Source organism: Peromyscus leucopus, chromosome X (genome assembly GCF_004664715.2).
Source record: "Peromyscus leucopus breed LL Stock chromosome X, UCI_PerLeu_2.1, whole genome shotgun sequence".
NCBI lineage: Eukaryota > Metazoa > Chordata > Mammalia > Rodentia > Cricetidae > Peromyscus > Peromyscus leucopus.
The window spans coordinates 35514883-35536376 of NC_051083.1; positions in this window are offsets into that span (position 1 = coordinate 35514883).

Here is a 21494-nt window from a genome sequence, read left to right on the forward strand (position 1 = left end):
CAAAAGGCTGTATATTGCCTATCCTAGTTACACAAAATTCTAGAATAGGAGGATCTAATGTATAATAGAAACACATCAGTGGTTGCCTAGAGTCAGGGGATGATTAATTGTAAAAAGGGATGAGAGAAAATGCTGATATGATATGTTAATTGTGGTATTTGTTACATGAGTTAACATATGTTCATTTTCATTGAACTCAGTATTGGAGTTGGCACACTTGATTGTTTGAAAATTAATCCCCAATAAATTGTATTTAAAATAAAACTTTTCTAAATGTTCAACCACAGTTTTATTTAACAATCAATTACTGTTATGAAGTAAGCAGGACACTGTAACAGAAAGAATTGAAAAGTTATATTTTGTCAGGATTTAGATTGAGTGCTTCCTTGCATAAGAGGAACCTAGAGAAGACATGGGAATTAAGAGATTGATTCTAGAAAGAATGAATCTGGAAAGCAAAATAGAAGCAAGATGGGTATGAGGGAATGAGCAGAAAGGAGGAGAGGAAAACAAAAGTACATCCAACCCATTACAGAATTTTGCCTTATAAAAAACTATACTTTGAGCCGGGCGGTGGTGGTGGCGGCGGCGGCGGCGGCGGCGGCGGCGCACGCCTTTAATCCCAGCACTCGGGAGGCAGAGGCAGGCGGATCTCTGTGAGTTCGAGGCCAGCCTGGACTACCAAGTGAGTTCCAGGAAAGGCGCAAAGCTACACAGAGAAACCCTGTCTCGAAAAACCAAAAAAAAAAAAAAAAAAAAAAAAAAAAAAAAAAAAAAAAAAAAAAAAAACCTATACTTTGTTTATCATCACTGTTTGGCTATACCCAAGGATATCACTCTACCTTGTATGAACAAGTGAAGACAGGTAAGGTGTCAAAACATGGAGGTATATCCTTTGATGGCATCTTCAGGTCTAATTTTTTTTTCCTTTGCTTTAGGGGTGGGGTTGGAGGTAAGCTATGCTATACCAGTATCTCCCAAATGTCAGTGGACATTAGAATCACTCACTGAACTAGTGAATGGGAAGATACCTTGGCTCACTGTAAGAATCCTGATTCAGTGAGTATGGAACTGAAATTCTGTATTTCTAACCAGGTAATGGCATTGACCACACTGATGTCAGGGACCGTGATTTGAGTCAGCCATACTTAAAGTTCTATGATTCCAAAGCAAAGGTCAATATCAAGACAATTATTTCTGGTTAGCTTTGTTTTTGTAGCCAGGCCATGGAGGTTTGTGAGCTTTATAGTAAAGAGCTTTGAAGTCTTATTCAAGAGATTTCTGAATTTGTCCCTTGTTCCAGATTTACAGTCTTGAAATTGGACACCTAATGATTTGTTCATGAGAAAAGGTAAATGTGTATGTGAAAATATATCCTGCTCTCATATTATTTCCTTCTTAGAAAATTCCCAGTGTCATCTGTCAGTGTGGTTAGCCCCCTCTCATCTTGTATGTAGTCAGAATATGAGCTGACTGCGCCCTTTCAGATGTAAGTTACTGGCTTAGCAGTCCCCAGAATATGCAATTAATGAGTTTACCGTACTGACATTTTTAATGTTAACATTACCAACAGCAGATGGGAGATGTCTGCATTGGGTGTCTGTTTCCAATTAAGATCTTTAATTTATGATAAATGAATACATTTCAATCACGTCTGCCTTGCATTCAATGTCTGCTTGGTTGATCAACAAGAGGTTCTGAGAATGTTTTGGTACATAATGAGAGACTGAGTCAGCCCACAGCAAGAAGGTTCACTGTTTTAATAATTTCTTAAATATTAGCAGTAAGTAAAAAAGGAACACAGTAAAAGATAACAACTGCTTTATTTCTATACAAGTTTGTAAAAATTGGGGGAAATGATGAGAAAAAGTATTTGAAGATATTGTCATATTTACAGAAACTCCATAAGCATTTAGATACTTCCTTCTTGTCTGGGAATTATGTATAAAATCATTTAGATAGGCATTATTATACATCAATTTCTAGTTTTACACTTTTGATAGCCTAAGCTCTATTTTCCTCATTTTTACATAGTCTTCTTCAGTTAATCTAATGCTTTATAACATGTCACCCCAAAATTTAGTGACTTAAAACAAGAAGATTAATTTTGTTTAACAATCTGCAGTTTTGGCAGGACTTGTCAGGGACAGCTGGACTCTGTTCCTCTCAGCACTAACTGGGGCATTTCAATGGCTGGAGGCTGGAATCATCTGATGGCTTGCTCACTCGCATGGCTCCTGATCCATGCTGCTTGCTGGCTGAGACCAGTTTAGGCTGTTGGCAGAAACATCACATGTGACTTTTTCCTATGGGCTGGACTTCCCTAAAATATGATAGCTGAATTTCCAAATATAGATGTCCCCTACAAGTAAGTGAGTGGGATCTATATAGCATGTTATGATCTATCTTCAGAAGTCACATAGCACAACTTCTCCCACTTTAAAAAAAAAGTTGCATAATTGTCTATCAAGTGAATATAATAAGTTTAACATTTAACCTATGGTTACATTTAGCTTGTTTGTATTATTAGACAGTCATCAATGGCTTTATTTTATAGAACCTGCAGAAATTACTATATGTTGTATTCCACCAGCTTGTTTCCAAATAAGAATTTGTGTTAATACATATAGCATCATGTAAAGGTGCTTTGATTTTGAAAGTTCTCATATAAATAGACCTTAATGGAGAAAAAAACGCTTTTCAGTAACTAGGGCTGCCTTAATAATAAGTGATATAGAGATGAGAAAGCAAGTAGACAAGGTAGATGCTCCTAGCTTACAATATGCAAAAAAACCTAACTATATCCCAACCTGTAAAAGTAATGCTATGAGTCATAGCATTTTCTAATTTAAGACAAAGCCAGTGTTCTAAGCTTGTTTGGCACTGGCAGATATAAAGACTGAAAATCCAGTATGGTCTCATGGGAAGGAGTAGGAGGGACAAATTCTGGGTCACAAACAGAGTTAGAGTCTCCTCTAGCATATAGGGGACCTCTGAGGGTATATTTCCCAGGGTTCTAGACAGATTATTTATGTAATCTGAATATGTAAATAGCTTGGTTAGATATGTATGACAAGGGGCTGGGAAGATAATCAACTGGTAAAACACTACCAACACAAGCATGAAGACTTTAGTGAAATCTGCAGAACTCCCTAAAAATTTGGCCTCATGTCAAGGAGCCAGAGATAGATGGATCCCCATGGCTTGTTGGCTACCTAAACTGGCTTCATTGGCCAGCTCCAGACCAGTGAGACCTTGTCTCAAAAAAGAAGGTGAGCAGCTCCTGAAGAACATCACTAGAGATTGATGTCTAGAAATTACAATTTGTTGTCTAAACAAAACATAGTAAGATTTTTTTTGTAGTACCTTGGCACCATCTATTTCAAGTTAAGTATGAGAGCCATCTTTTCATGTTCTTTATAGTCAAATGTGCCATTCCTGGATAATTTCATACCTCTGACAAGAAAAAGTTCGCGAACATTATTTTCTCATAATCATTTGTATTAAAATGAGATTGATCTTATTAACTATAGCTTCCTTAATAAGACCTTTCATCTAATGGCAGTTATGGTATTTACTCATGATCCTACCCCTTCATAGTGCAGTCATTGAAAATCGGCTTCCGGTGGCTTCCTCAAAGGTTGTTAGCAAGGTCCACCAGTGATGTCCATGCTTGCAAATTCTTCCAGAGTATGTAGTTAAATATGAATGACAAGTCATTTTCTGGATATAATAAACTCCTATGTCGGATATTAATAGATGTAGAGCACTTCATATTCCAAACATGTCTTTCCTTGGATCCTTTATTCTGTAATTGCTCAAAGGATGCTGCAGCAGAATAAGGAGAGTAGAAAGAATATCTGGCTCTTGATCTGCCTCAGAATAGGCTACTGGTCCTAGTAAGGTCCAGCTACCAAGAGGCCTTTGGGAAAGTTTACAAGATTGGGGATAGTGAAGTTAGTAAAGTGCATGCCATGCAAGAAGGAACACACACACACACAGAGAGAGAGAGAGAGAGAGAGAGAGAGAGAGAGAGAGAGAGAGAGACAGAGAGAGAGAGACAGAGACAGAGACAGAGACAGAGAGACAGAGAGAGACAGAGACAGAGAGACAAGGAGGGACAGAGGAGGGACAGAGGAGGGGGAAGGGGAGGGAGGGGGAAAGGGAGGGAGAGAGAGAGAGAATTCAAAAGCACTGGGTCTCTGGGCATGAAATCCTATAGCAGGGGCTCAAATGTCCAGGCTTAATGATAGTATTGAACATACCACAGTTTTGCTCTTCAGTTCTGGCTGGTCTTTCTCTGACTCCCATATTCACTACTTTTCGACTTAGACTTCTAGCCCTTGTACTACCCAGCACTCGGACTTTGCTGCTAGCTCTCACCCTCTCACATTCTCTAGTGTCACAGATTTAAATACAGTTTATAGGCTTTTGACTTTCATCTTCATGTCTCTATTCAAGATGTCTTGTCTGAACTTCAGAAGCACATACCCTGCTACCTAGCTGACATCTCCAGTGGATGTCTTAGAGTACATCTTATACTGAATATGTCCCAAACTGAGATTATGTTATTAAATCCCATCTAAATTCAATCTATTCACAGTATTCTCCAGTTTACTTGATGACTGCACCATCTCCCCAGGTGCTAAGCAGGGACACCTTGGCACCATAGTTTCCTTCTCTTTTTCTGGCATCCTGGAGCTAGCTCAAACCGAAACATAAAAGTTAATGGTATACATCTTTCCCAACTGTGTGCTCAGTGATGTTTCAATGGTAGATTGAAGTTAGCTATGATAGGTGTGTGTACATCATGGAAATCCATTAACTGTACACATTACGAATACCTACACTTGTTATCTCCAATCTGGTAAATGTTTATAACACACTAATGCATCTATATTCCACCTAGTTCCTCGACAAAACCTGTTGGATCTGACTTCTTCCAAATATACTCACATCCACAAACCAGTGCTATCTCCCATAGATACCACTCTGTATGGAGTCATACAAACTTCCATGCACATTTAACATATAATATCTGAAATGGTCTCTCCACTTCTGCCTTTCCCCAACAGTGTATACTCCACATGATAATGTGAGTAATTTTGTTAAAATGAGAGTTAAATCATCACTGCTTTAGTCAAACTCTTTTTATGCACAAGGCTAGGAACTTGTTTAAAAAGATGGGTTTATGTAGCTCATATTTGGAGAAACTAAAATTCAAACAGGAAAATACAAGCTCTGGTGAGGGCTCCTTTAGCTGTACCTCATGGTGGAAGGTACTATGATAGCAGGTGTACACATGAGAGGGAGGGATCATATGGTGAGATAAGAAGCCAAAACAAGAGCAAGGAGCCTGCCTTGTGACCACTCACTAAGCCTAACCACTTAAAGCATCTATTACCTCACAACATTGTCCTAAAATTCTACAGTTGCTTCCAATCTATTCAAGATTCAAAGCCAAAATCCTTATGATGCCTCCAAAATCCTCCAGGATTTGATTCCATGTATCCTTGACTTCATTAAACACCAGCCTTCTGGCTCTTTCCTAACAATGCCAAGCATGCTTATGCCTCAGTGTTTACAGTTGACACAAACTATGCCCAACACTCTGTACTCTCTCCCAAGGTATCCCCCAGGCCCATCAGTCATCATTAAAATATCACCTTCTTATTGAGATCTTTTTTTGAGACAGGGTTTCACTGTAGACCTGGCTGGTCTCGAACTCACAGGGATCGGCCTACTTCTGCCTCCCAAGTACTGGGATTAAAGGCATGCACCACAACTGCCTAGCTCATATTGAGATCTTTTCTGACAGTTTCCTAAATTTGTAATCCATACCCCCCCACACACATAGACAAACATACATGTTCACTTCATTTTTCCTTCTTTAAGTTATTGTTTTATCCATTAATTTTAACTACCTAGCAACTGCATATATTATTTTTTTTCTTCACTGTTTTCTGATTTTCTTCATCAGAATGGACGTTCCATTAGGGCAGGAATTTCCTTGTGCCTGGGTCTGTTTTGTTCCACAATGTACCTGCAGCACTCAGAGAAGAGTTCAAAGGTAATGTAAGGAAGAAAATGTGTCAAAATGAGTATGCAAATAGTATATTGCAAAAGAGGAAATCGAAATGGCACTGTTTGGGATTTTCGGCCTTTACTGACAATTGGCTCCATTTTAACAAATCTGTTTTCCTGTGCAATATTTTGTGTGTTGTATTTTGTATATAATTCTATTTGCTAAAAATGTGCATTGCATGAGTAACAGTAATAGGAGTAATGGAAAAGTATGAAACACACCATTCTCATTCTATGCTCTAATTTCATGTATGGCAAAAACAGAATGGCTGAGGTGAAATGGCCTGCCTAAGGTTTCACAGTTGAACCTCATACCTCCAAAGCCTGATCTCTGATATAGCCTGGGCAGAGAGGAGGGAGCAGGAGAGCATCAATAGTTGTAATTGGGATAGCACTATGTACTCTACCATTGGCATTCCAGTGGGATGAAGAATCTGGTAGGAAATAAACTTCTTCAGGAGAAATGTTAATACAACTCCCAAATTATGATAATTAATGACATGATTAGGAACATGGAAATATGCCTATGGCTCAATGTTAATTAGATGAGAAGATCTGACTCCTCTAATTAAGAAGACAGAACAGTTACAGGATATGTGGAAAAACAAAATTTTACAAGGAATTTAAAATTTTAAAATGAGGTAGATTACTATGTTTTGTGATTGGAAAAAAATGGTCATATAAATAAGGATCAACACACCACATCTTTAATGATCAGATAATTCAGGCAAGATGAGAAAGCCAACCGATCCTCTAAGTTTTGCACAATTTCTAGTTTTACACTGAATTATAGCACTAGTCAATTATAGATGATGCTCTTTATTTATGCCCCAAAGCCTAAAACTTGGTTGTTTTATGACCCATTTTGCCTATAAATCAGTTATTACACAAGATGACCTCTTAAGAAGCTACCTTAGCACTTGTGACGCAGAGACAGGTGCATCTCCGTAAGTTCAAGGCCAGCTTAGTCTGCATAGTGAGTTCCAGGACAGCCAGGACTACATAGTGAGAACCTGTCTCAAAAAACAAAAACAAACACAAAAACAAGAAAACTGTAGGTTTTATGAAAAAAAAAACTTTAAAAGTTACTAATGACTGGTTTGGTTTGTATCCTAATGATTTCTGTTAATTCTTTGTTAGTTTTAAATGATGGTTGAACTTGCAGTCATAAAAGTACATGAGGCTTTTTTCAATCTAACAATCCAATTTTTCCCATTCTTCACATTCTTAGTATTGCTTTTAAGGAAAAAATTGCATGTTTAATTTCTTCACATTAACTTCAGTTTATCTTCTTACAATATTCAATTAAAGCAGTTTTCTCTGGATGGTAGAATTGGGAAGAATATTTAAATTTTTTTTTCATTTCTCAAAAAATTTCTTGCTAATCAATACTGACCTATATTGCAATCAGTATTTATTATTTTAAATAACATAAAAAGCCAATTCATGGGTCAGTGTGATGGTGTTTCAGGTAAGGGTGCTTTCTGTCAAGCAGAAATCCCTAGGATTCCCACAATGAAAGTGATGGAAGCAAGTTGACCTCTATCTCTGCAGTGTCCCATGTGTACACACACACACACACACACACACACACACACACACACACACACTGTGAAATAAGTAAATGAATAAATAGCAAAAAAAGAAGTCAATTCAATTAAACAAAAATATTAGTATATGCTGGAGGGATAGCCCAGCAATTAAAAGCACTTGTTTGCGCAAAGGACAAATGTTCAGTTCCCAGCACCCACATGGTGGCTCACAACCATCCATAACTCCAATTTCCAGGGTTCCAATCCCTCTTCTAACCTCCTTAGGCACCAGGCTCATATGTGGTATACATAATAAACAGGCAAAATGCTTAATACATATAGATATAAATAAATATTAAAATATCAGTATACACATGCATGTCAATAAGAAAATGGATTTTAACATTATTTGTCCCTTCAGGTTTTACTTGACAACCTACCTCTCCTGACGGTAAATATAGATAGCAACAGAAAGCAGTGTTTGTTCAGGAGAGGTGCTTTCCTTTGTTAAAGAAACCTAGAACTTTCCTTTCTTGCCAGAGAAATCTATTAAGAGCAGTAAATGCTTCCACTTGCTGTGATGAGCTCATTTACCTTAACTGTGACCAGATGGCAAGAAGAGCCTTGAGCAGCAACAGCATCAGGAACTGCTAATGCCACAAAGAAGGAATGGCTGCCATGGACCATCCCAGCTCTCTTGTACAGAACTACACATGATGGGAGGGCCTAATTTCAGCAAAGCAAACTTAAAGGGCTAAGATACTGACTCGCAAAGATATTCACCTACATTTCTCTTTTTTGTTGTTTATAATTTATAGCCCACTAACTGCAGAGAATGGACTTAAGATGTTGTGTTTCAGTAAGAAACTATGAAGACAAGAAACTCCAAAGCCTTAAAAGAATGCCCTTTAAAAGAAGTAATTTGTGGTATGGTGGTCCACATGTGAGGAAGGTATCTTGTGCTAGTTATGTTATATAGGTAGTAATTGAACTTCCCAGTCAGCAAAACAAATGCTGGAACTATTTTTAAAGAAATAAAAGAGTTCTTTGAAAATCGTTGCAGGAAAATAGAGCAAAATACATACATAGAACCATTAAGTACATTGTTTGGTCTCCAACATACCCACCACACAGCCTTACCCTTGCCTTCATCTTCAGGGGTTTTGTTTGATTTTACTTCCATGTTTGGCTTTGGCATTAAATGCTTTATAAATGGATTTGTTTTCTTTTTTGCTTTGCTTTTAATCTGGATCCCTCGCTGTTATCTTTAAGGATCATGCAAGTCTGTGTCTGACACCTGCGATTACTAATACCAACACACAGCAACAGCACAGTTTTGGAAGACTGACAGACAGAAGTAAAACACTTTGTAACAAAAGCCTAACAGAGAAAAGGAAAATTGATAAACTGGCTCTCATCAAAACAAACCTTTCCCCTGGCTAAGGCGCTTTGTTTTGTTTTGTGCATTGATGCCCAATTTCCCAAGCACAATTTGGCTGCAAAGGTAATCTTTCTACCTCCACTAAACTGTTTATCAACCTCTGATTTCTGTCAAACTTCGATAGGCTATATTCATAAGAGTTTGTTGTTTATCTACTTTGTTCCATATTTTTTTTTATTTTACAATACAATTCAGTTCTACATATCAGCCACGGATTCCCTTGTTCTCCCCCCTCCTGCCCCCCTCCCCTTCCCCCCAGCCGACCTCCCATTCTCACCTCCTCCAGGACAAAGCCTCCCCCCCCCCACCCCCGAGGACTGAGATCAACCTGGTAGACTCAGTCCAGGCAGGTCCAGTCCCCTCCTCCCAGGCCGAGCCTATCGACCCTGCATAAGCCCCAGGTTTCAACCAACCAATACAATGAGCACAGGACCCGGTCCCACTGCCTGGATGTTTCCCAAACAGATCAAGCCAATCAACTGTCTCACCCATTCAGAGGGCCTGATCCAGTTGGGGACCCCTCAGCCATTGGTTCATAGTTCATGTGTTTCCATTCGTTTGGCTATTTGTCCCTGTGCTTTATCCAACCTTGGTTTTAACAGTTCTCGCTCATATAAACCCTCCTCGTTCTCGCTAATTAGACTCCTGGCGCTCCACCTGGGGCCTAGCCGTGGATCTCTGCATTGAGTTGCCTCAGTCATTGGATGGGGTTTCTAGCATGACTATTAGGGTGTTTGGCCATCCCATCACCAGAGTAGGTCAGTTCTGGCTGTCTTTCAACCATTGCCAGCAGTTTATTGTGGGGGTATCTTTGTGGATTTCTGTGGACCTCTCTAGCACTTTGCTTCTTCCTATTCTCATGTGGTCTTCATTTACCATGGTCTCCTATTCCTTGATCTCCCTCTCTGTTCTTGATTCAACTGAGATATCCCGCTCCCCTAAGCTCTCTTTACCTCCACCCTCGCCCTTCATTACCCCACTCATGTCCAGGCTGTTCATGTAGATCTCATCCATTTCTCTGTCATTGGGCGATCCCCGTGTCTTTCTTGGTGTCCTTTCAGGTAGCCTCCCTGGTGATGTGAGTAGCAGTCCAGTCATCCTTGTTCCATATCTAGTATCCTCCCATGAGTGAGTACATACTATATTTGTCTTTCTGAGTCTGGGTTACCTCACTCAGGATGATTTTTTTCTAGATCCATCCATTTGCCTGCAAACCTCATGATGTCATTGTTTTTCTCTGCTGAGTAGTATTCCATTGTGTATAATTACCACATTTTATTTATCCATTCTTCAGTTGAAGGGCATCTAGGTTGTTTCCAGGTTTTGGCTATTACAAACAATGCTGGAATGCCCAACAGTCCAATTAAGAAATGGGCTATAGAACTAAACAGAGAATTCTCAACAGAGGAAACTCAAATGGCTGAAAGACATTTAAGGAATTGCTCAACATCCCTAATCATCAGAGAAATGCAAATCAAAACAACTCTGAGATACCACCTTATGCCTGTCAGAATGGCTAAGATCAAAAACACTGAAGACACCTTATGCTAGAGAGGATGTGGAGCTAGGGGAACTCTCCTCCACCGCTGGTGGAAATGCAAGCGTGTACAACCACTTTGGAAATCAATATGGCACTTTCTTAGAAAATTGGGAATCAATCTCCCCCAAGATCCAGCTATACCACTCTTGGGCATATACCCAAGGAATGCTCAATCATACCACAAGAACACTTGCTCAGCTATGTTCATATCAGCATTGTTCCGTATCTTTTATCTTTGCTCCCTGTTACTATCTACTCTTAACATTGCAGAAGGCAGAAACTCCCTGTTAGTAAAACCAGATTAAACCTCAGTTTGATTGATATGCATATTTATGATTTTAGCTTAACTGAGTTATTTTTATTTACTAGCATATTACTTGAAATTATGTCAGATATGAGATTATGTAGGATAATAAATGGTTGATTATAAAATTAATAAGTGGCAAGTATGTGTTTATTATTCTACTAACACTACAATGTTTGATTACTGTAATAGGCTTTAACATTAGGGAAAGTTATTCTTCACACTTTCTTTTTTAAAAAAATAGTTAATTGAGCTCTAATATTTTCCCATGTAAATTTTGCAATAGCCTTGTCTGTTCTGTAAGAAAAAAAAAAAAACACTTGCTGGGATTCTAGTAGAAATTTTGTTAAACTCGAGCATCTGTTCAAGGAGAACTGACATTCTCCCTATATTGAGTCTTTCGGTTCATGAACATGGTATGGTTTCCCCCTCTAGTTCTCAAGGTCCTATTTGATTTATTTCATTAACTTTTTATAATTTTAAGGCGACAGATGCTCTTGGTTTTGGTAGGTTTATAACTAATTATTTTCTATTCATGAAATAGTTGTAAATGCCATTTGGTATTTTAGGTTTCATGTTTTTGTGTTGATCTTTTGTCCTACAACCTTTCTAAATTTACTGATTAGTTCTATACAAGGCTTCAGTTTTGGTTTTGTGTATATGATTTTTATAGGTTATCAGGTATGCCTTAAATAGTTATATCATCTAGGATAAGGATAGCTGGATTTCCTTCTGTTCATTTGACTTCAAGCTTATGAGAAACAATGATCCTCACTTCCTATTAAGAGCAATAGAGACTCAGAGGAGGGAAGGGAAGACAATGGGCATCAATCAGCCTATAAGGGCAGGTATCCAGACTGAGGCTGTCAGAAAACAATATTTAAACCCCAGTGCATTACCCTTCCTTGTTTTCCTCTTTCCAAGTAACCTTACGTGCCATCTAGGACTTATCTTTCAACCTGTAACTTACACATGCCTTTTACCTAAGTAAAAGTACAAGTCCTACCTACCTAAGTCAACAAAAACACATGTGTAGTTTCATCTCTATATTTTACATTGTGTTTGTTTTAAGGCTTTTCAGGCATGTGATGCTTCAGGAAATCATGGCTGTTAGTGGATTTCTACTGTAAACTTTTAGTTTTTGTGGGGTATCTTAGCAGTATTTATGGGAGGAGGCACCTGGACTAATAGGCAGGGGTCTGGTGTTTTCTACTCATCTGTAGATGGATTTAACCTGGCCCCAGGAAACTTTGTAAGTGAACAATCAGATTATATTTCTTCTAATATTCTTGCTGAATTTCAAAACCTAGAACTGTTTTTAATATGGTAGATTTCAGGATTTTCAATATAATTTCTAACTGCATTCTAAATGTGTATCATAGAAATCAGGAAACTATACCCCTGATACCTATACAACATGACTGTCTTAACAAGACTTGAACAAAGATGACACCAATGGACATGCTAACATGGAAGAAGAAAATCTCAAGGGACCCCATTAGTAGACAAAGAACTGTAGGCATCTAAGGAATACTGAGAGTGGATAAATAGTCTTCTCCAGGGATGACTCCCCACCCCTGAATTGATTATCTAACACCAAGTGGTCAGCCCTGAAATCATATGCATACAAGTAATACTGAACACTAAACAGACTTGTCAGGCTATATTTATATATTTAGGTGTGTGTGTGTGTGTGTGTGTGTGTGTGTGTGTGTGTGTGTGTGTAAAATCCATGATTTCAAGAGGGAACAAGGAAGGTATATGGGAGGAATTGGAAGAAGGAAATGGAAAAATTATGTAGTGTTTAATTTTACAAAACAACATATATACATACATATATATGAAGAAGTAAGCTAAATGTGTAGCTGCTTACAACATGGTCAAGTAGATAAATAAAATGTAAGCCTTTGTTTTTTCTCTTTTTTTTAAATTAAACTTGTTTGACAGTTTCATACATGCATATGGTGCATTCTGATTATGTCCACTTCCACTTTCCTACCTTCCCTGTCTCCTCACACCCTTATAAACCCCTTCTCCTCCCTAGTAATCCCTTTTCAATTTGCATGTGTTTTTATTTTGTTTTGAGAGTCAATGGGTTTAACAGGACTGTCTGTGTGAATGTAGGTTTGAAATGCTCCATTGAAACTTGATGGGCTAAACAGTAATCATTCAGCTAATAGGAGTCACTAGTTCAGTGGAGGTAGGACTCCTTGAGCCCTCTCCTACCCATGGTTGGCTGTTGAAAGATCTATTCTTGGGCATGCTCAATGCAGGCAACCAATGGTACTGAGCTCCTGATTGGAAAGGCTTTATCATGTTAAAAGCTAGCATTCCTTAGTTCTTCCTATCTTCTGGCTCTGACATTGTCTTTTGTTTGTTCTCTCTCTCTCTCTCTCTCTCTCTCTCTCTCTCTCTCTCTCTCTCTCTCTCTCGACAGAGTTTCTCTGTGTAACAGCTCTGCCTGTCCTGGAACTCAATTTGTAGACCAGGCTAGCCTTGAACTCAGAGATCTGCCTGCCTCTGCCTCTGGAGAGCTGGGATTAAAGGTATGTGCTATCAATGCCCAGCCAGTTATGGAAAGTCTTAAGCTCCAGCTCTGACATTCTTATTCAGCTGTGATGAAGCCAACAGATCAGAAGATGATAGCCATTCAAAAGATAGTTTCTAGTAACAGATCCACTGGGAGGGTGCAGAGCACATGGAGGGGAAGGCCCATGGAGATGTGCTGTATTCCCTCAGGAGGTGAAGAAAGGGCATGGGTCAAATGCCTTTATTGTGGTTTACACAGAAAGAAACATACAAGGCATGGTAGACAAGTTTAGGGTTGATTGATTGAATAATTTGGATTGGCTCAGATGCATAAGTATTAGTCCTGGTCCTCTGATGCTTGTACTAAGGATGATTAAGGTAGGATATTCTTGACTGGTGAGAGTATGGCTGGGACTGTAGTTAGCTAGCATGTGAAAGAAATCCTTCACTACCTCTCCATATTGGCTAACCCTGTCAGTGTTCCCAGAGTCAGCAAGTCCCCAAGGTTAGGTATATGGAACACAAAAACTATAAAGTACAATTGTTAGAGAAGCTCCAGCATGAGTTATGAATGTGAAAGTATCCTTTCCTTGTTTTTAATCTACAGAGTGGTAGACTTACAGATCCTCTTTATCAAGGAAGTTCTCCTCTCTTTCTCGTTTAGTGCTTCTCAACCTTCCTAATGCTGCAACCCATTAATATAGTTCCTCATGTTGTGGTGACCCCCAGCCATAAAATTATTTCATTAAAACTTCATAACTGTAATTTCACTACTGTTATGAATCATAATGTAAAATATGTGATATGCAGGACATCCAATATTTGGGGATTGCAACCCCCAGATTGAGAACCGCTGTTCTAGTTGTTGTAGGTTAAGTATGAATGGATGCTAGAGTTTGTTGAATATTTTTCTGCAACAATTAACATGATCCTCTTTATTCTGTTAATATTGTGGATTCCATTGACTAAATTCTGAATGTTGAAAGACACAAAGAAATGTCAACATATGAAATAAATCCCTTTTTATACATATCTGAATTCAATTTACTGATGTATTATTAATGATGTTACCTCAATGTTCGTAAGAATTATTTGTCTATAGGGTTTTTTTTTTCTCACTTTTTTACACTGTGACTGGTTTTGATGCCACAGTAATATGAGGCTCAAAATGTGAGTTGTAAAATGTTCTATTCTTTTGAAGAGACTATATAAATTGGCATTAATTCTTCTTTAAATATTTGCTAGAATTCTCTAGTGAAACCATCTGGCTTGGAGATTTCTTTTTTGGAAGATTTTTAATAATTAATCTACTTTCTTCCATGTTTATTGAATGAATCAAACTATCAACTTTATCTTACTTGATCTTGATAATTTGTAGTTTTTGAGAAATTGGTCCATTTCCCCCTAAGTTTTAGAATTCTTTTATGATTATAAAACTTTTAATAGTATTTCTGCTGGATATATAATAATATCTCCTTCATTCTTATGTTGATGAGTTTTGTTTTTCTTATTTTATTCATTATGAGTCTAGAATTTTGTTAATGTTTTTCTAAGAAATAGCTGTGTAAAAAATTAATTTATTATTATATAATGTTTGTATATGTTTTTGTGCATGTGTGTATGTTCAAGAAGTGTGTTTACAGGTGCACATGTTATTGTGCATATGTGGAGGACAGAGGATAACTTGTAGAGTTGGTTCTCTACTTCCACTTTTAAGTGGATTCCAGGGATTGAACTTCAGTGATCAGGCTTGTACAGCAAGTGCCTTTACCTGCTGAGCCATCTCACTGGCCCCAGTTTTTCATTTTATTAATTTTCTGCCTTATTTTCAGTTTCATTCATTAATGCACCTGTAAGTATTGCTTACTTGTACATATTTTGGTTTTCTTTTATTCTATTTCTATAGTTCCTTGAGATAAAAATGTTAGGTTATTGATATGAAACATTCCCTGTTTTCTTATGCAAGTGTGTGTTTCTGAGCACTGATTTAGCTGTATCCCAGACATGACCTTATGTTACCTTTTTACTCACATTATGCTATGTTACATTACCTGTTATGTACTATTAAGTAACACTATGTATGCATAGAGCTTTTTAGATATAGGAGACAACCTAGAAGTAGTGAGATTTTTCAGTACTGACTAAAAGTCTATAATCAGTTTCTGATATTAAGTGTTTTTATACATGAAAATTCAGAAAATACTGCTGAATCATATTTTTAGTAAAATGTTTCCTATGTGTAGATTTTAGGATATTTTATTTAAGCAATTGTATTAGACTGTATGTATTAACTTTTAGTGATTTTTCTCTTACTATGATATAAAAATTTTTAATTCTTTCACAATCTTCTTATGTATATAATTTTAGTGACTAATTAGAACATCCTAGTGTTACATAGTATACTCTAGTTTTTTCATTATTATAGATAATGTTATAATGATTGTACATGAGTACTTTGCTTTTCTATAATTCAAGTTGTTTCATTAACTTCCATTCACATAAATTAAATTACTAAATCATGGCACAAACAATTTTGATCAGACAACCATGAAATTTGGTCTATGTGATAGCTTGTCTTGGTTGTGAACTTGACTACATCTGGAATTAACTAAAACCCAAATGACTGGGCACACCTGTGAGGGATTACTTTATTTTTTCTTAATGAAATCATTTGAACTGGAAAGAACCACTCCTAATCCAGATTTTTGAGGTGGGAAGACACAACTTTAGTCTGGATATTTGAGGTGGGAAGATCCACCTTTAATCTGGGCCACACCTTCTTTCTGGTAGCCTATATAAAGGATGTGGAAGAAAGAAGCTTTCCCTTTCTTTGCCTGCTTGCACTTACCTTGCTAACAAATCCACCCCTTCACTGGCATTAGAGCCTATTTCTTTGGGATTCTAGAGTATAATGAAGACCAGCTAAAACATCTAACCTCATGGACTGAGCAACTATTGAGTTCTTGGACTTTCCATTTATTGCCAGCCATTGTTGGATTAGCTGGGCCATAACCTGTAAATCATTATAATAAATCCCATATAATAATATGAGAGAGAGAGAGAGAGAGAGAGAGAGAGAGAGAGAGAGAGAGAGAGAGAGAGAGAGATTCATTCTATAAGTCTTGTTTTTCTAGAGAATCCTGACCAATATATTATGGTCTGGTTGCTTGTTTGTTTGTTTTCTTTTTGACAAAAGATAGCACCTTTCTCACACAAAGGTCTTATCTGAACTTAAATGGTTCTGCTTAACTGACAAAAATGTATTTTACATCAACTACACTAGAAAAGCTGATATGAAATTAAAATTTAGAAATGTGTCCTAATCTAGGGGAATCATGGTGTCATTTAAAAAAGGGGGAAGGGGCCAATGTATGACTACTTTAAGATGATCCAAAAATATGTCTAATAAGTTTTTTGAAATAACACAGGGGCAGAAGCATGTGAAGTCACTATAGAAGTGTTTCTCACAGTGGCAGTTAGCAAGGACACAAAGGGAACTGACTTGTGAAATTGGGGTTTGCTATACAAACAGGTTGCTTGGTGTCATTTCTGGTCTTTGACCCAAATGGCAACTAAAACTCACAGCTAGTTTCATGCCACCAAATAAAGCAGGCTCTGCCTTATCCCCAGTATATACCATCTCATGTTTCCCAAAGGCCTAACTAAAGCTGATTCTTATGCATTTTAGCAGATTGAATCTGGCCATCTAGTTTTCTCTCATGATTTTTAGGTCCTAGTGAAGGAAACAGAAAAAAAGAAAAAAAAAAAACCATGTAGAGAGTGTTTTGCAGATTCAAAGAGAAACAATTATTTTGCATCTAAAACGCCTAAGACCTACCTACCATGCAAATTCTGTAAATGTACAGGATATAAAGTCAACACAAAAGCTCACTTGCATTTCTATACATTTGCAACTAAGCAATATAAAATTTAACAATCAGATTTAAATTATAATTTAAAAATAAAATACTTAAGAATTAAATCACCCAGGCAAACTGTCTCTCCACTAAGGAGTAAGGAGAACACTCAACCATTGCTGGTGGCAAGCCAGCCACAAACCCTTTGATCTACAATTGTGTTCTGCCTTTGATAAATGCTAGTGCAATGGTGGTACAAAGCTTGTGGAAGTAACCAAACAATATCTGATTAGATTTAAAGCCTATTCCATGAGATGGAAACCAAACCCAACACTCCTTGGGTGACTAAGAACCTGAGACTAGATAGTCTAGGGACCTCAGAGAAGACCAAACACTACTGTTTTTAAAAAAGAAAGTAGCAATAAAACGACTCCTAATGACATTATCCTAGATCAGTGCTTTACTCAACCATCATCAGAGAACCTTCCTCCTTCATCAGATGGGAACCAACACAGAGACCTACAAGTAAACATTATGCAAAGAGTGAGAGACCTTGGAACGTGCAGCCCTAAATGGGATAGCTCTATCAAATCCCTCCCCTAAGAGCTCAGAGAAGCCCAAGGAAGAGGGGGCTGAAAGAGTGTAAGACCAGCGGAAAAGGAAAACACCAGGAGTCAAAGCCCTCTGAATCAATTCAGCAAAGCCCATATGAACTAAGGCAGCATGCACAGGGTCTACATGGGTCTGCACCAGGTCCTTTGTGTATATTACAGCTTCCGGTTTAGTGTTTTATGGGATTCCTGAGTGTGCTAATGAGTGGGTCTCTGATTCTTGTGTCTTCTCTTTGGATCTTTCCTTCTATCTATTTGTTTTGTCCAATTGTGAGGTGTTAGTTTTTGTTTTATACTATTATATTTTGTTTTATTACTGTTCCTTAGAAACTTGTTTGTTTTCAATGAGAGATAGAAAAGGAGCAGCTTCAGATAGAAGGGCAAATAGGGAGGACCAGGGAGGAGTAGAACAAGGGGAAACTGTAATCAGGATATATTGTGTGAGAAAAAGAAACTACTTACAATAAAAGGAAAAAAACACTCCTCCATGGAAATTATAAAACATTTATGAAATTATAACTCCAAAGTGTTATCAATAAATAGAGAAGAAGGTAGAGGCAGAAAGATCATGAGTTTGAGGCTAGGACAACCTGGTTTACAGAGTGAGATGCTGTCTCAAAAAACAGAAGCCAAACTTAGATAGGATAGGTGTGGTGGTTTGAATGAAAGGGGCCCCATAGGTTCATAGGGAGTGGCACTAATTGAAAGGATTAAGAGGTGTGGCCTTATTGGAGGAAGTGTGTCACTAGGAGTGGCTTTGGGGCTTCAAATGCTCAAACCAGGCCCAGTTTCTCTCTCTCTCTCTCTCTCTCTCTCTCTCTCTCTCTCTCTCTCTCTCTCTCTCTCTCTCTCCCCCTCCCTGTTGACTGTAGATCCATATTTTAGAACACTCAAGCTACTTTCTCCAGCACCATGTCTGCCACTATGATTCTCGCCATGATTACAAAAGACTAAACCTCTGAACTGTAAGCAAGCCCCAGTTAGAATCTTTCTTTTATAAGAGTTGCCATGATCATAATGTCTCCTCACAGCAATAAAACACTAAGACAATAGGATAGGATAGGATAGGATAGGATAGGATAGGATAGGATAGGATAGGATAGGATAGGACAGGACAGGACAGGACAGGATAGGATAGGATAGGATAGGATAGGATAGGGTAGGATGGGATGGGATGGGATAGGATAGGATAGGACAGGACAGGACAGGACAGGACAGGACAGGGTAGGATAGGATGGGATGGGATGGGATAGGATGGGATGGGATAGGATAGGATAGGATAGGATAGGATAGGATAGGATAGGACAGGACAGGATAGCATAGGATAGGATAGGGTAGGATGGGATGGGATGGGATAGGATAGGATAGGATAGGACAGGACAGGACAGGACAGGACAGGGTAGGATAGGATGGGATGAGATGGGATGGGATGGGATGGGATGGGATGGGATGGGATGGGATGGGATGGGATGGGATGGGATGGGGTAGGATAGGATAGGATAGGACAGGACAGGGTAGGATAGGATGGGATGAGATGGGATGTGATGGGATGGGATGGGATGGGATGGGATGGGATGGGATAGGTAGGATAGGATAGGATAGGATAGGATAGGATAGGATAGGATAGGATAGGATAGGATAGCATAGGATAGCATAGGATAGGATAGGATAGGATAGGATAGGATAGGATAGGATAGGATAGGATAGGATAGGATAGGATAGGATAGGATAGGATAGGATAGGATAGGATAGGATAGGATAGGATATGGTAGGATGGGATGGGATGGGATGGGGTAGGATAGGACAGGACAGGACAGGACAGGGTAGGATAGGATGGGATGAGATGGGATGGGATGGGATGGGATGGGATAGGATAGGATAGGATAGGATAGGATAGGATAGGATAGGATAGGATAGGATAGGACAGGATAGCATAGGATAGGATAGGATAGGATAGGATAGGATAGGATAGGATAGGATAGGATAGGATAGGATAGGATAGCATAGGACAGGATAGCGTAGGGTAGGGTAGGGTAGGGTAGGGCAGGGCAGGGCAGGGCAGGATAGGGTAGGGTAGCATAGGATAGGATAGGATAGGATAGGATAGGATAGGATGGGATGGGATACAATATCATAGGATAAAATGAAAGACTGTTCATGCATTACATACTGTTAAAATGTACACAATGTAATCTCTATCAGAATTCCAATGTCATTTGTCTTAGAGTTTCTCTTGTTTTGATAAAATACCATGGCCAAAATCAACTTGAGGAGGAAAGGGTTTATTCAAGCATAATCAGTCTATCATGGAAGAGAGTCAGGGCAGAACTCAAGGCAGGAACCTAGAGGCAGAAACTAATGCAGAAGCCATGGAGAAGTGATGCTTACTAGCTTACTCCTTATGGTTTGCTCACCTACCTTTTTTATACTACTCAGAACCACTACCCACAGTGAGCAGGACCCTCCCACTTCAGTCATCAATCAAGAAAATGAAACGGGCTTTCCCACAGGCCAATCTGATGAGGGAATTTTCTAAAGTGAGATTCTCTTTTTCCAAATGACTTTGGTTTGTGCGAAGGTGCCATAGAACTAGCCAGCACAACACTTTTCATTAAAATAGAAAAAAAATCTAAGATATAAATTTATTTTAAAATTCTACATGTTAGGTCATATGATACTTAACTTTCTGTGCTTGAATTGTTTAACTTAATCTGATGTCCACCAGGTTCATCCATATTATCACAGATAACATGATTTCCTGTTTAGAGACTGGAAAGTATTCAACTGTTTATATATCATACATTTATCTTATCCATTTATCTGTTGATAGGCACTTAAGTGACTACCTTGGCTACTGTAAATGCTCCAGCAAATCTGAGAGTGCAAACATCTCTCTAAGACACTGATGTCATTAACTTTGTATATATACCCAGTGGCTTACAAGATGTTACAGTGGGTAAAGGTGTGAGTCACCAAACCTGATACCTGAGTTCAATGCCTGGGATCCACGTGGTAGAAGGAGAGAGCCAATTCCTGCAAATTGGGACATGTGCATGCCCATACACACATATAAACAAACAAACAACAAATGCTCTTAAAAAGTCAAGTAGAATTGTTTTAAATAATAAAAAAATATTTTTTTAAAAAGTAAAGTAGATACATAGCCAAAAGTGGGATTGAGCAATCATATAATAGTTTTAATTTTAATTCTTGGGGAACATTTATGTATTTTCCATAAGTGTAGTAACAATTGATATTTCCATTAGTAATGTAGTATTGTTGCCTTTTAGCCACATCTTTGCCAGAACTTGCCTTTCATCTTTTTGAAAACAGCTATTATAGTTTGAGTGAGGTGATAAGTCATTGTGGCTTTAATTTGAATTTCCTTGATGATTAGTAATACTGAGCACAGTGTAGCTTGAAACTTCTTCCTCTGGATCCTGCCCTGAGGCTACCCTGTAAGAAAAGTAAATTTGTCTACTAGAAGATGAATGTCTACATGGAATATGAGAGGTTAGCACCAACTGCCAGGCATATGGCTAAAATACTCCTGTCCAGCCACCTTTCCATTCGAGTGCTGCTTCCCAGCTGGAAAA